The sequence below is a fragment of the Ceratotherium simum genome, chromosome 10 (assembly GCF_057802395.1).
Source record: "Ceratotherium simum simum isolate JZ-2026a chromosome 10, ASM5780239v1, whole genome shotgun sequence".
Taxonomy (NCBI): domain Eukaryota; kingdom Metazoa; phylum Chordata; class Mammalia; order Perissodactyla; family Rhinocerotidae; genus Ceratotherium; species Ceratotherium simum.
The window spans coordinates 22214054-22230450 of NC_141909.1; the positions used below are offsets into that span (position 1 = coordinate 22214054).

The 16397-nt window shown below is 38.6% G+C and overlaps 1 long non-coding RNA gene across 1 annotated transcript in view; it reads right to left on the bottom strand.

The window, feature by feature from the left end:
• The window catches only part of LOC147916074 (uncharacterized), a 139453-nt gene extending 124230 nt beyond the window's left edge, over positions 1 to 15223 (bottom strand). The window contains exon 1 of the long non-coding RNA XR_015553393.1: positions 15057 to 15223. This is a non-coding gene — a long non-coding RNA (uncharacterized LOC147916074). The remainder of the gene's footprint in view (positions 1 to 15056) is intronic.
• Between the last annotated feature and the right edge of the window lie 1174 nt (positions 15224 to 16397).

Sequence of the window (16397 nt, forward strand, 5' to 3'; positions counted from 1 at the left end):
TGAGTGGTTATAATAATTTACAAACACCATTATCTTTTTTCCAATGCGAAAAACAACCATAATAAATGATGGTCCTACATTTAATATCAATAGAAATTAAATAGTAAAGATTTTGATGAGAAATATTCATAATCTATATAAAGAACTGAAGAAAACTTGCTGAAGGAGAAACATACAAGAATGATAAACTATTAGTGAGCTCTGTAATGCTCTGATTAAATCTAAAAAGGGACTAGGAGACCAAAGCATTGTCTACTAACTACTACTAATACAATGTCTCAATATTTTGAGCATACTGCTTCCCAAATTAGTGTAAAAGTAGAAAATGTGTTTTATATAAATATCAGAGGATTTTTTCTGGTAATTATTTTTAAAATAGACACAAGCTAAATATTTTACTCTGAGATATACGTATTACTCTTTCTATATATATTGAAGTATACATTCAATATTATTCCTTCAAAAATAATGGTTAATTGGGACAAGCCCCATAGCCTAGTGGTTAAGTTCAGCACACTCACTTCAGCAGCCTGGGTTCAGTTCCTGGGCGCGGACCTATACCACTTGTCGGCGGCCATGCTGTGACGATGACCCACATACAAAAGAGAGCAAGACTGGCACAGATGTTAGCTCAGGGTGAATCTTCCGCAAGCAAAAAGAGGAAGATTGGCAATGGATGTTAGCTCAGGGTGAATCTTCCTCAGCAAAAAAAATAATAATAATAATGGTTAATAAACACAGAGAAAACATGCATCGAGAGCCTTAAATATGCACAGCTTAAATACCAGTTCTAGGAATTTATGAGAGATAATTAGAGATGCACTTAATTTATAAAAAATATCTAACATAGATTATGATAAAGAAAATTGGAAATAATTTCAGTGCCAATACAAGTACAAATATATGCTCAATTTAAATACTAGGTGGTTATAAACATTTTTCAAAATTTTATTTAATGCTCAGTCTCTAATATTAAATGAAAGAAAGCGAGGTATGCATGGACATATACATTTGTTATCAAGGAGTATGCATCATTCACTCTCTTCTGTCTCCCATTCAAACACTTCCTAGGAACACACACACAAACAAAAAATAATAAAAACAATCTTAAAGGAAACACTAATATTATTCACATTATTTTTTAGTTTAAAGGATTAAAATATTAAGGTATTATTGTTTACTTATAAAATGCTTTAATAGCCTAAATTATGTATGAGTTAAGTTCATAAAAGTAATAAGTCTCACAAAGGTAATAAATAATCCACAAAACAACATAGCATGGAATTAATGCTTTCAAACACTGCTTCTGAATAGATCACATGTAGGCATTTATTCCTAAAATATTGAAGGCTGAGCACAATACAGTACCCTCAAACCATTCACTAACTGGCACATTAAACAAGTATTTTTACTTAAAAAATATGTAAGTTATCAGATGAAGATTCACTTTAGGAGAAAAAGAATCCTTAAGATATTAACTGGAATTGTTAAGATTTACAAGTAAAACGCTGCGTTGTCACTTGCGTCCAGAGTAATGTACCATAATGTCTCTGGATTAGTGGTTCTCAGCCCTATCTATATATTAGAGCCTCCTGGAGGAATAGGTTCTAATATTACCATGTGAAAGCTCTGAGTTTGATGCCAGGCAAGGGTTTTTAAAAACGACCCAAGTGATTCTAATGTGCAACGTCGTCTAGAACCACATCTCTGAGTTTTAACCCTCACTTCCCACATCCCAAGTAAGAGTTCCTTACCTTCCTTGAAAGATTAATATAATCAGTTTCCATTTGTGGAGAGGACATTGTCACAATACCAGTTTTGATTTGGAATGGTTAATCTGTAATTTGTTGATATATTTTGTTTTTTTTTTTTTAAAGATTTTATTTATTTTATTTTTCCCCCCAAAGCCCCAGTGGATAGTTGTATGTCGTAGCTGCACATCCTTCTAGTTGCTGTATGCGGGACTCGGCCTCAGGATGAACGGAGAAGTGGTGCCTCGATGCACACCCGGGATCCGAACCCGGGCCACCAGCATCGCAGCGCGCGCACTTAACCACCAAGCCACAGGGCCGGCCCTGTTGATATATTTTGAATTGTTTCCTTTAAGTATTAGAGTATATTGACACACTGCAGTTTGACCAAGGCCACAAGGACTAGATCTCAAGTTACCTCAAGGTAAAAAAAAAAACACACAGGGCTTGGAAGGAAAAGCTGGCAACGCTCTAGAACTCAGCTACTACTCTGTCACCTCCGGCCACACAGGGATGTCTCATCACATCTCTGCTTCTTGCTTGTCTACTCTTCTCTTTTCTCTCTACACTACAGACTGGTTTCTCTATTTTCTCAATTGCTATTCCCTCATAATTTAATTTACTCATATATACAATGTGGTTGGTCAGGCTGATTCTTGTGCTAGGTCAGTCTCATTAGCCTATATGCTGCTCTTGGATCAGGTGCTCGGCTCCAGTCTACTCACCTAGGGTGATGGCAAGGCCCAGTGTCACCTAGACTTCATGCACATGAGTAGGGAAGATTCCCCCAGAAGGCACCATGGTTGGACGAATGAAGGCACAGAGCAAAGTGATGGACAGCTCTGGTAAACACAAGAGAGTGGTCCAAGGCACTCAGGGTAGCACTGGATGTTCAGCTTAAAACTTTGGCAATGCCTGCAGTAAACATGACCAACTTTCTTAACAACTAGTAAAGCTGATTTTACTGCAGTATTTTCTATGAAATTATCATGTCTATCAGAATGTTGCCTTTTAGGATCACGAATATAACTAAGTAGTTAGTTCTGTCTTCCCCGGAAAGTTGTTTGTCAAATAATCAGTGTACTCAATTATGTGCAAAATAAAAGTCGCAAAGCCACAGTATATACATAGTTGCTCTGCCAACTATTTCACTAAAATTTCAGTAGCTTACTCTGAAAAACTTCATCTTTCTTAAATCATGAACACTCTTTCCACCTCATTGTTAAGAGTGTTTCTGTTCTCTCACCTATAAATATGCAAAAAACTGCATACACGTTCTTATAACTTTTTATAACAAGTTATTTCCTGCTTCATTAGGAGAATAGATTATACTGTAAATGTGAATCCTCAACCTTCTTCCATTTAAAGACCAGCCGGTATCAGTTATAAGATCTTAATGAAAGATTATGATGACATACTAGCTTTTTCTTGCATCATTTAAGTTTTCCCACTCTTCATTAAAAGTCTAAGTTAAAAATAAGTCAAATATAGTCTTTTTAGCCATTTGGTTTGAAATCGTTCATCCTTACAATAACAAAATTGTATTGTAATTGCACAATTTGCCAAATTGTACAATTGTCTAGTAATCAAATATTATGCATTTACCAAATATATCTTGCCAGTGCAGCAGTTCCAAAATAATCATTAACTTGGTTAAAAAGTTGTTGAAGACTTTATCCTTAAATGACCAATTTATAAGAAATACAGGATACAAAGGAACATATGATAAAGGGGCCTGCAACCAGCAAAATCCAGACTGTGGGCAACTCAAGGACAACAAATGGGTTTATTCAATAACCACGGAAAAACTTCAATAAAAACTAATGAGAGAGAGAGAAAAGATCTATAGATCAACAAGATTTAAATTGCAATTGGTAAATTTCCTCCTATGGACAGTATTTGTATCCTTATTAGAAAAAATTGTCAAAATCATTTGAGACCAGAAAATTTGAACACTGACTACATATTTGATGATATTAAAGATGAATCCAGATCCACACTTAGCTTGAATATTTTGATTAATGTTGAAGACAATTAACATTTTCTGTTTCCCCAAAAGAGAAGTTCTAATATCTAGTAAGATCTTACCTAAGAGCTCTGAAATTCCTTCATGAACTTCAGAAAAGCAATCTAACAGAGGCTCCTTACCACCGTAATATTTGCTAACGGCAAACAGAAGTTCTTTCACTAAGTCTGTTCTATCGAGTTGCTTCGGAAAATTTCTGCTCACGTCTAACACCATCTGGTCTGGAAGGTATTCCAGTCAATTACTGCAGAGAGTCACACATCTTCCCTATCTCTGACTTTGGCTAGGAAAGATTAGAGGAAAACAAGTTCAAGTTTCAAAATAATTATATATTAAATACTATTTCTAGTAAAATGCCACCTGGGTAGCTTCAGAAAAAAATGCTAAATTTTAAGAAATAAAACGGCTAACATTTTACATTTAATCCATTAATTTATATAGTTAAAAAAACAATCATGGGGGCCGGCCCGGTGGCGCAAGCAGTTGAGTGTGCGTGCTCCGCTGCGGCGGCCTGGGTTCGCCAGTTGGGATCCCTGGCGCACACCGACGCACCACTTGTCAAGCCATGCTGTGGCGGCGTCCCATATAAGGTGGAGGAAGATGGGTATGGATGTTAGCCCAGGGCTGGTCTTCCTCAGCAAAAAGAGGAGGATTGGCAGATGTTAGCTCAGGGCCGATCTTCCTCACCAAAAAAAAAAAAAATCATGTACTCCATTGCCATAGAATTAGGACAACTAACTCCGTCACGACCCACTTGTGTTATCTTGACCAGGTCACTTCGTCTCTCTGGGCACCAGCTTCATCAAGGATATAAGAAAATGTAGCTAGATGATTTTTAAGATAAATTCTAGCACAAATTCTGATTCTGTATTATAAAATTTAGAAAACTATAAAATGTTTTCAGGTTACTATTCATTATAAAAATAATTTAATTTCTTATAGAATAAGCTTCCAATTATAGTCAACAATTAGTATGTTTTGATTAATTAGTTTAGTTCAGCCCTCATCTTCCATAAACTGCAATATTGCAATAGACTCCTAACTGGCTTTCCCAGGCTGTCCATAAAGCTGCCAGAATGACCTTTTTAAAATACAATCTCACCATGCTTAAAATCTTTCCATAGCCTCCTCACACCTATAGGATCAAATCCAAATTCCTTAATATATCATATGAAACACATTGCACCCCGGCTCCCACCTGCCTGCCTTCATCTTCTCTGTTCTCATGCCGCTTTTTATATAAAGTCTAACATTTTTTACACTATAACTGTAACTTGAGGCAGACAAAGTTCGTTAACTGTCTCTGTTAAATACAAAATGAACAAAAAGATTTCTAGGACATAATCAGTGAAATTAACAAAAGTTCACTGTATTTTATCAAATTTACCCACAGACTCAGATTTTAGCCTAATTTACTGTTCAAAATGTAATATGAAGCCAGTCAGCATTTCATAAGAAGTAGACAAAACTCATGCCAATATCCAAGATAATTATATACTAACCTGGTAGGTAAATATAGCTTGCTCCCTTCGTCTGACTATCTTGGTAAGGTGTTCTTGTGAAGCCATAAAGGCTGCAATTACTATCCTCAAATGTAGGGTTTTCGTCTTTTGCGAAGATTTAATAGCAATTCATTACAAAGTGTAATATCTAATGTACACCAAATGATGTTCTACTGTATACCAAATGATGTTCTATATGCTAGGATACAACAGTGAACAAAATAAAGTCCCCGTGCCATGGACTCATACTTTGTGAGAGAATACAGACAATGCATCGATAAATATGTGTTAGATCAGGGCTGAGAAGAAAAATACAGCAGGGTAAGGAGGAGAATGATATTTTAGACGAACTGTCAGGAAAGAATTTGCTGATAAGGTGATAGCTCCTTTCACCTCTGAAAAGGAGGAAGCCAGTTGTGCAGGTATCTAGGGAAAGAGCAGAGAGAGAGCAAAGGCTCAAAGTAGGAGTGTGCTCTGCTTGGAGAGCGGGAAGGGGTCCAGCGTGCCCAAAGGGCCCTGAGCAAGCGAGAGAAGAGTAGCGAGTGAAATCAGAGAGGGCGTGGAGCTGGGGTTTGGGACGAGAGTGGGGGCAGATCAGGCAGGACCCATTGGCAGTTGTCAGCTTTTTGCAAGGCACTCTCCTAGTGCCTTACATAAACTATCTCATCTTCATAGCAACTTCAGGAGACAGGTATCATCTCTCAGAGAAAGAAAACAGATTAACAGAGGTTTAAGCAAAAATTCCAAACATCATAAGTGGTACAGGGATTTGGCCTCATAGTCTACATGACTCTAAGGCATGTATCAGCCATACATAACTTTTATGTATGTATGCATATATATTTTTTAAGGAATAAACAAATATTTTAAGCTTCTGACTATACAGCCTTGTGAGTTAAGTACTTTTTAAACAGTATAAATTAAGCATTTGGTTTCTGCTACATAGGAACTTACGACATATTGCAGATAGGGTGGGCAGAGAAATAAAGTGAGATTTTAACTAAACAAAAAACAAGCTTTCAAATCTTTCTTATTATGCTTCATTGTAATAAACTGACATTTGGCAAAACTACAAAGTAAAGAAAAAACAATAAAAAGGAAATGGACCTTAGGTTTCAACAAGTCAACGGAACATGAGTCTAGTCAATCACCAGCTTATTGGCCATAACTTTTTCATTTTTTTTTAAACATACATACACTTTTCTATGCCCTTTTCTATGTCACACTTTTCAGCGAGCCTCTAAAAATTCAGTGATGCTAATTTTTTAAGCTTCCATTTGTGTTGAGTATATTCCTTCCTTTACTTTTAGGATATTTTGGCAGAGAAATTGAAGAGTTATTATTGCCCTTTAGATAGTCTTAAAAGGAAAACAATATGCACCAGTACAACAGTAAGGGATTAAGGGGAATTATAACTGAAGAAATTACTGCTTGAAATTACCTTCCTACCTTTTTAGATAAACTAGAATGTGTAAGATGAAAGAAAGCATAAGATAAGTTCCTGAAGGATATTAAAACTCCATTTAATGCACTAGTCATACATTTTAAGCAGATCATTTGGAATTCATCTTCTGTATTGCAATAAATAAGGAATGCAGTCAATCACTACACTGTGTTCACTTATAGCATAATTTTGTTGCATAGCTACTAGCAATTTTAACATCTTTACCATGAAAGTTAACACACACACATACAAAGCCATTTACTGTTTATTTGTATGTTTCCAATACCAAAAAATAAATGGGTAGTTTACCACTTACCCATTACCCTGATGTTAGTTAGCCTGATTGTTTTTAATTTTCAAAATAATATTTAAATGAAGATACTTCATAAGCAAGTACTAAACAAAGAAAGTAATTGTTGCCAGCCTTCCAGATAGCCTGCAAGCAGTTTTAAGAATTCAATTACGGAGAATTAACTGGATAAATCAAGATGGAACTAGATTTATTACCACTGGTACAGCATTTAGTTTCTACTGAAAAGAGCCAGAAGCAGGCATTTGATGGAATCTCAAAATAAGCCCAGGTCATTACTGGAGTCCAGGAGTAGCAGTACTATCTTCAGCCACAATGCTAAATTGTTTGAAAACACCCAACTTCCTAAATTACCAGAATTTATAACTGACATTAAATGAATTCAACATCTACTCTTTAATATTTTTTCAAATCTTCATTTTATTAATAGCTAACATTTGAAGACTTACAATGTGATAATGCTCTGCCTTCTTTCATTTAATCTTAACAAACAACTCTCTGAAATAGTTATTATTAATCTTATTTTGAGGAAATTGGGGCTCAGTGAGTTAAACTTTCCCTATTAGTCTGCTCAGGCTGTCATAACAATAAACCTAATTAAGATTGGTGGCTTAAATAACATTTTCTCACAATTCTGGAGGCTAGAAGTGTCAGATCAAGGTTCAGGCCAATTTGGTTTCTGGTGAGAGCTGTTTCTGGCTTGAATATGGGAAATTCTCACTTCGTCTTCACAGGGCCTTTCTTCAGTTTGTGTGGGGAAGGGAGAGTTCTCTAGTGTCTCTTCTTATAAGAACACTTACCCTATCAAATCAGGGCCCCAACCTTATGATCTCATTAAACCCTAATTACTTCCTTAGAACCCCATATCCAAATACTGCTATGCTAGGGGTTGGGGCTTCAACACATGCATTTGGAGGGAGTGTGGTCATATACATTCAGTCCATAACACCTCAGTTACATAGCTAGTAAACATATACTACATCTTCATAATACTTAATCATTGAAAGTTAGTTACCAGATAAGTAATTTTAGTGTTAATCTTTCATTGGAGACTGGATTAAGTGAAATAGCTTGAAGAGAGCCACAGGGATTAGAAATAAAACAATATGATTTGTGAACCCTTAATCAAACTACTTAAAAATACTTAGTGACTTCTAAAATAAGGTAGGGTACCATAAATTGCTTCTATCCGTAGTACACAAGTATAAGAGGTAACAGGAAAGGAAGACAGACAAGATTCAAACTTGTAGGGATCAGACTGCATTTTAAGTCCCAGTAAAACAGATCTCTAGACTAGTAATAATATTAAAGATGAAACACACAAATCCTAACACTTGAGGTGTAAGTTAGCATACAAATTCTAAAAGGTAAGGCTGAGTCATTTATTAATTTGAGGTCAACAGGACAACTGAAGGGGTTAAAAGCGGTGAGAAGGAGGGAACATAAGCCTTAATAACATGGAAAAGGATAATCTTCACAGGGAAATTAAGAGGTAAAGAGTGAATTTCCCCATAGTAACCTGCTGCTTGAATATGGGAAACCAGGAAGTTCTGCAGGCTGAATAACACTGTATAAAAGATTTAAGGTTCGAGCAGGATAGTATGCACCTGTGAACCACACACTGTTTCCAGATTCCTCCAGGCATGATACAATTCAGCACTTTCAGGTCCCCTCTGTTCTCACTGACCATTAATTACCAACAACTGCATCTTAGATTTCCCCTCAAGCATTATCACCCACAGACCCAAACTAGATCATGTTCACACAAATACTTTAATACATCATGGGCCCAGGACTTGACAAGCAAACAGGCCAAAACCCACACCATGTTAATCTGGGGGTTTTTTGCTGACTTTGCCAAATAATACAGATACCCTACATGCTGACTGGAAACTACTTATCTATCACCTAAGACAAAATAACAGCTAAAATGAATATTGGTATAGCAGTCCATAGCCCAGTAAGATGAGTGTGATTCCTAAAGAGGATTCAAAAGACCAGAAGTATACAATGAATGTTTTAAGTCTAGCAATCAGAATTTAAGCTTTAGCTTGTCCTCACACCTCACTTGCATATGATCTGGACAACTCTTTAAAATTCATCACTACCGACATCTCGATGCTTCCGTATTTATATCTGGTTAAGCATTTTTCTAAAAGCATCATAACCACAGAAATCAAAGAGTCTAGTGACCAGCCGCAATAACCCTGGATAAGAGAATCTTTGTAGGTTGGTTTCCTCATCTACTGATGCAAGTGCCAAACACTGTTTTTAAGGTCAGTTTTGGATGTAAATTAACGATCCTGGGGTTTCAGAGACTGAAATTTTACCTCCCTCCATTTAAATATGGAAATTGAACACCAAATAAAATAGGGCAGATCTAGAAGAAACGAAGCATAGGAACAAATGTGACTGTCAGATACAAAACTTTTTGGAAGGCCTAACAAGAGGCTCAGAAATTGTTTTAAGCTATATCTATAACACCCTACACATGCTCTTAAGCACCAAATAAATCTAGGCTAGTTATCATTTTTCAAGCAGTCTCATATTTGCTTGAAAACAATAGCTATTTTTCAAAAGCAAAGACCTGTCCTACCTATACATTTGAATTCAAACAAAGAAGTTTAATGAAAGGGGTAAACATCTACGACAATATTAAACATCAATGTAACCTTTGTAATACTACTAACGTCACCAGACATGGACCCTAACCTGCTTCTCTTGCCCTGCTTAAAAATCTGACCTTTGTGTTTAACCTAATTCTCTTGTCTTCTTGAAAGGTGCAGGTGTTCCTTTATCTAACATCTTGGGGCCTTGAGCTTATGTGGTTTTCAGCTTTGTTCCAGGAAGAAGCTCTAAGCAACAACCGCCCTGGACCCAGTCGCTCTGAAACTGACCAGACCTGCCCAGACCACAATCACAAGAATGACACCTGCACAGATAGGCTGAGAGTTGTACTAAAGTAACCTGCCCTCATTAACATCATAAATTCCCCTCCTCTGGGAGGGGCAAAGCAGCCATTTTTAGGTCTTGCAATGTATGTAGAAACATGATTTCAAACCATACATGTACAAGCTTATGCCCACCTCTACACGTGATGATAAAACTTCCCCTTTGAATATTCACTCCCTACCCCAAATAAAGATACCCACCTTCCTGTGCTACGGGGGCCATTAGCTTTGCGAAATTATTTCCTATGGTCTCCATTTTTCTTTGCTGCATATTGCAAATAAAAATTCAACTTTGTGGGGTTGGCTCAGTGGCATAGTGGTTAAATTCACATGCCCCGCTTCGGTGGCCCAGGGTTTGAAGGTTCGGATCCCCGGCGCGGACCTACGCACCACTCATCAAGCCATGTTGCGGTGGCATCTCACATACAAAATAGAGGAAGATGGGCACAGATGTTAACTCAGGGCTAATCTTCTGCAGCAAAAAGAGGAAGATTGGCAACGGATGTTAGCTCTGGGCCTATCTTCCTCACCAAAAATAAAAAATAAAAAAATAATAATTCTACTTTGTGAAACAACTACTTCTGGTGCAGTTTTATTTAACTCCCAAGAAGGGACCCACATTTGGTCTCGTAACACTAAGAATCACCTTTGCTTCTAAGAATGTACACTAATAATCAACTTATTATAATAATTCCTTTAAAAAAAATCAAGTCATAAAGCAGATATGTCACGTAAATTACATTTACTCAAAAGTTACAAGGTGATAATCAGCATCAAGCATGATCCACACTGTCAGCATCAATTATGTCCCTGCTGTGAAAACTACTTAAGGGCAAAACAAATTTTCTATAATCACTTCAAATAGTGAGATTATATTAAAATTCTTAAAAGCAGATCAATATACATATTATAAAATTGGACCTCAATGTAAGGTAAACATACACACAGTTACTAAACACTAAAACTCTAAATGAATATTTAAAAATTTTATTTTCATTCTCAGGCTTAAGACTAGAGAAAGAAACATAAATATCATATAGTCCATGTTTTCCCACAAAACTTTAACAGTGAGATAATGCATTATTTCTTTCAAATGTCCTTATAGTTTTTAGAAGTTCAAATATTTTAATTGCCTAAACACAGTACAGTGGCTTATTCAATACTTGTTATAGATTGTCATATACAAAAAAAGAATGTTTTAAGAAGTATTAACCCATTGGTTCTCAGTGGGAGATTTTACCCACCACGGGATGAATGGTAGTGTAAGGAGACATTTTTGGTTGTCACGCTACATGGTGGAGGGCAGTGGGGAAGGGCGAAATGCTACTAGCATCTAGTGGGTAGGGGGAAGGGATGCTATTAAACATCCTACAATGCACAGGGTAGCCCCCACAACACAGAAAATGCCAATAGTGCTGAGGTTAAGAAACCTTGGCTTGACTGAAATAATGTTCAAGTAAGGAAATTGTGCTAATTTCCTTAGCACAGTACTAGTTATTACAAATACAAAGAATAAGACAAAAGCGTAGATTTTGGAGTTTCAGGGACCCGGGCTCCATCCTTGGCCCCATCATTCACTAATAATGCAACCTTGGGCAAACTGCCCGACTGTTCTGTTGCAAAACAGAGTTAATTCCACCTCTCACAGTTATTGTGAGGAGCATATGAGATAACATATGAGATAATATATCTAAAGTGGCCTAGACAGTGACCAGGAATCAACAGATGTAGAACTAAAGATAAAGGGAAACTGTCACAGTATAGAGGAGCATAAGGAGACATGACAACTCAATATAATATAGTACCCTGGATGGGATCCTGGATCAGAAAGGGATATCAGGTAAAAACTAAGGCAATCTAAATAAAGTATGGACTTTAGTTAATAATCATATCAATATTAGTTGATTGATATATGAATCTACTAAGAATCACCTTTGCTTCAAAGAATGCACACTAAATAATAAACTTATAATAATTTGTATGGCAAAATACCATACCATATAATACAATACAAAACAATACAATACCATACCATAGTAATGTAAGATGTTAAGAGAAATTAGATGTGAGGTATATGGGAATAATATGTACTAACTTCATGACTCTTTTGTAAATCTAAGTCTATTCTAAAACTTTTTAAAGTTACTAAAGGTGGGGTATTGCTTTTCCTCTTCCTTCCTCTGAACTCATCTCCATAGTCCCCACCCTCCAGGAATTTTCTCATTACCTACTCCTATCACCTGGATGATGATGATGTCAAACCCCAAAGAGTAATCAAATAAAGACTATCAGGAGATGAGACAAGATGTGACACACATCAAAGGATTTAACTCTATCAAAAAATAATATATAAATCTTAGAACATTTAGGATATGACAATTTTAAGACTTTTTTTCCAGAAGAGGTTTTAAAACATTACAGAATTATCAAGATAAAGGAAAAGGACGACATTTACCAGACAGTAACCAAAAATTTACAAAAAATAGATAAATATAAAAAGAAGTTGTTATGGGTGTTAAAACCGGGCACCGTGACTGAGTGGAAAAAACTTCTTATACTATGCTCCCAAGAGTGCACACATTTACTGGATACTGGTTTTGCTAGTCCCAAGTTTAGTTTTCCTCCTCTGTGGTGTTTGAGATTTCATGCTGAAGACTCAGATTGCCTCTGAAAACAAGACTGAAGACTGGCAAAACAAATCTCTACTAACAAACACAATTTTTAAATGTTAAGGAAATAACAAAAGTAAGTATTGCCACCTGCTTTAAACCATACAGATTAATGAGATAGCACATGGGATGTACTTTGAGCTCCCTGGAAAAGTGATGCCAGGCAAATTCAAAGAATTAGGTTACAATATAAAGGGATAACAGAATAACATAACATTTTCTTATTGTATGTGTCTACATTAAAAAACCAGTGTCGGGGGGCCCGCCCTGTGGCCTAGTGGTTAAGTTCGGCACGCTCCGCTTCAGTGGCGGGGTTCAGTTCCCGGCCACAGACCTACACCACTTGTCAGTTGCCATGCTGTGGTGGTGGCCCACATACAAAATAGAGGAAGACTGACAGCAGATGTTACCTTAGGAAGAATCTTCCTCAGCAAAAAAAAAAAAAACCAAAAAAAAAAAAACATTGTCTTTGAAGTTCTGGCTGAAGGTTGGCATATAGACCTTATTTCTTATTTCTTTTACATAAACCAGGTCCCTGGTCTTTACAGCCTTTTTAACGTATGGAAGAATTACAAGTAGTTAGAGAACTAAAAATACAAAGCTACCTGCCAGAGCAAACAGAAAGCAGTGGTGAGTGTTTTGAGTTAAACTGTGTCCACCCAAAATATGTTGCAGTCCTAACCCCAGGTTCCTGTGAAAGATCTTATTTGGAAATAGGGTCTCTGCAGATGTAATCATTTTAAGATGAGGTCATTATGATGGGCCCTAATCCAGTATGACTGGTGTCCTTATAAGGAGACATATAAAGAGAGCCATGTGACAACAGAGGCAAGTAAAACTACTGAGAAAGCAGGGAGCCTCGTTGCCCCCTGCACCAGGTATGTGGAGGACAGTGGTCTTTTCCTTGGGTTCAAACCCATTAACCAGCACTTCCAGTCCTCCCTCTGAGAGCCATCAACTTGATTTCTGAACACAAATTCCCTTACAGCATCTAGGAACCTATTCACAAATGCCTGCAGCTCACAACTGGTATTTCAGCTCTTAGAAGACAGGCACCATGTTTTTCATCAAGCAAAATCTGGCAATTTCCTTCAGTCAGAAAGTGAAGCTAAAGATTTCTCAAGACTGTTTCCAAGTATCATTTTAAAAGGTTTTAAATTCTTAGATATTGAAGTATTTCCCTTCATCACAATATAAAACAAGGCAAAAATCAGAATTCTGCCATATGTTTATCTGAATATTTCAAATGGGGAAAAGTGTAAGGTCAATATTAAGACCTTTCTTCTTAAGTACAAATGAAAAGTGATTCTCTTTCAAAATTTATCATTAGCATTTTGAAGACTAAAAGCAGCATTAATTAGTAACTCAGACAGAAAACTGGGGATGCTGAGATGCATCCACTTGACCTAAACCATTCGCTGACCATGGTCACCTTCAGGAAGGAGTCATAGTTTTACAGGTTGGCATTTTACAAATGGAAGGCTTTCTGTCAGATGGAGAACCCAATTCCTAGATCACCCCAAACTGCAGCTCCAGAAAGGGGGAAAAGTTGCAACTTAATTGGGAGAAGAAGAGCTGTTATCTGGATATCTTAACACTCATATGAATCGCATCTGTTTACTGAGTTATAGAATCAAGATTTTAGAACCCATCATCCGATTCCACTCACTAGTTTGCACATTTGAAGAAACCAAGCTCCTAGGCAAAATGCCCCAAAAGATTTAGCAAGTTGGCCGAATCCACCAACTTATCTCCTAATGCCCTGTTAGTATTAAAACAAAAAGTCAAAAACATCTATTCATTGAAATATTGCTTTTCTACAGTAAGTGCGATTAATAAATATATATTTATGCCAAGTTCCTACCATTAGAATTTATATAACAGGAGCATCTCATCACCCCCAGGAAGAGTCTGGGGAGAGTAGCTGGACTCCTGAATCCTATCAGTCTGGAGAAAAAGGCACGCAAGAGCGATACTTGGCCCCTGGCCATAGTGCAGAGCCAATGTTTATGGATGAGACGAGGGCAAAGATCTCTACAAATTCCAGGTATCATCATACGTGTCACAAGTAATGCCGTGGAGCACAGGCTGGGGGCCTGTTCGAGGGCCTGGCACGCAGCGTGCACACAGACAAACGCGCGATGAAGTTCAAGTTAGAGTTAACTTAGCAAAAGCTGGGCCATGAAGGCAACCCACCAGCCAGAAAGGAACCAGATCCGCCTACACCGCGGGGGCGCCGCTGTGCTGGGGGTTCGAGAGGGCGCAAAGCCGGCTCTTCGCGGCGGACGTAGGGCGCGTCCCCAACTCGGCCGCCCACCGGTCTCGCGCGGGAACCACGGCCTGCTGACTCACCCCGCGCAGGCCCTAGAGAGGGGCGTGAGCACCCGCCCTCCCAGCACCTACCCCTGAGCACCAGCAGACGCGGGCCTGGGCGCCGAGCCGGGAAAGCCGAGAGGGCCAGCGCGGCCGCCGTCTCCCGCACCGCGCTCGGGGCCGTGGCTGCCCCGCCGCCACCTCCTCAGAGCGCCGTGCCGCGAGGTCACCGGCCCCGCCGCGGCCGCCAGTTAACCTGCCCGGAGAGGAGATCCCGCCGGGCCCCGCCCCCGCGCCCGGCCAGCGCACGTGAGGGCGTGGTCTCGGGGCGGCCAGGTAGGCGCGGCCAGCGGGGTTGAGGGCAGCTGCCGCCCTAGCCCTCCAGGGCGCCTCGGGCCTGTCACAATCAGAACTGGTAGCCAGCACCCACCGGGCCTGCATCCCAAAGATGATCGTCACCACCTAAGCGCAGGGGTAAGTGCGTGGCCAACTCAGTCCCCCTGGGCTCAAACCATCGTGATTAACTCTGGGACTGGTTAAACTACTTACCCACTCTTTCTTCAGTTTCCTGCCCTGTGATGTGGAGGTAATATTAGTACCCACTTCACAGAGTCTTTTGTGAGAATTACACAAACGAATCAACATTTAGTCACTGGGGCTGGAACATTAGGACTTAAATGATGTCATGGTAATAAACGCACCGAGGTTTTCACCTATTTCTCCCTCTAAAGAACAAACAAATCCTTATCTGGCCTAGGAGAGCAATATATAGAGGTCACAGTCGGAACCACCATAGGCTGGCTGCTAAGAAAATCGGTGTGGTCTCCTAAGGCGGGGCCAGAAGGAGGCTCCTGGGGAAGGGGAGCCAAGAGTAAGGGAAGCATCTTAGTTTCAGGAGAAATTGAAGGCAGGAAATCCAGACTTGAGATCTATTGCAGGGGCAGGAGACCCTGAAGCTGGAGTTCTCTCTGGAAGGATCTAAGAGACAAATAATTAGGTCTAAGAGACCAATAATCCAGTTGCCAGAAACTTCCATTTTTTCAAGTTTGCGAATTTTGCAGTCATTTTAAACCTTTGACACCAGTATTATAATATCTTTTCTTAATAAGGAGTGTGTTTGTGTGATTTGGTTGTAAATTAGCATGGGGTTTAAGTAGCAGCTCATTATTTAGCTTTTTGGAAAAAGCTCCTACATGAGTGGTTGTTTCAAAGAATAGATATTAAGAAGCTGTGACCCTGGGGGCCCTGGTTTAGTGGTGAGACATAGTGGCAGAGAGGACAGAAATAGCTGCTCCTAAGACTTTGAAAAGTTTGTCAACTAGTAGGTCTTTTTTTATATACTCATTTCATCTAGTGATATTAAAACGTGGCCTCAAGTTCTGTTCAAGAAATTTCCTTTGTACTTACGCAACTGACTGTTGCTTACAGAGA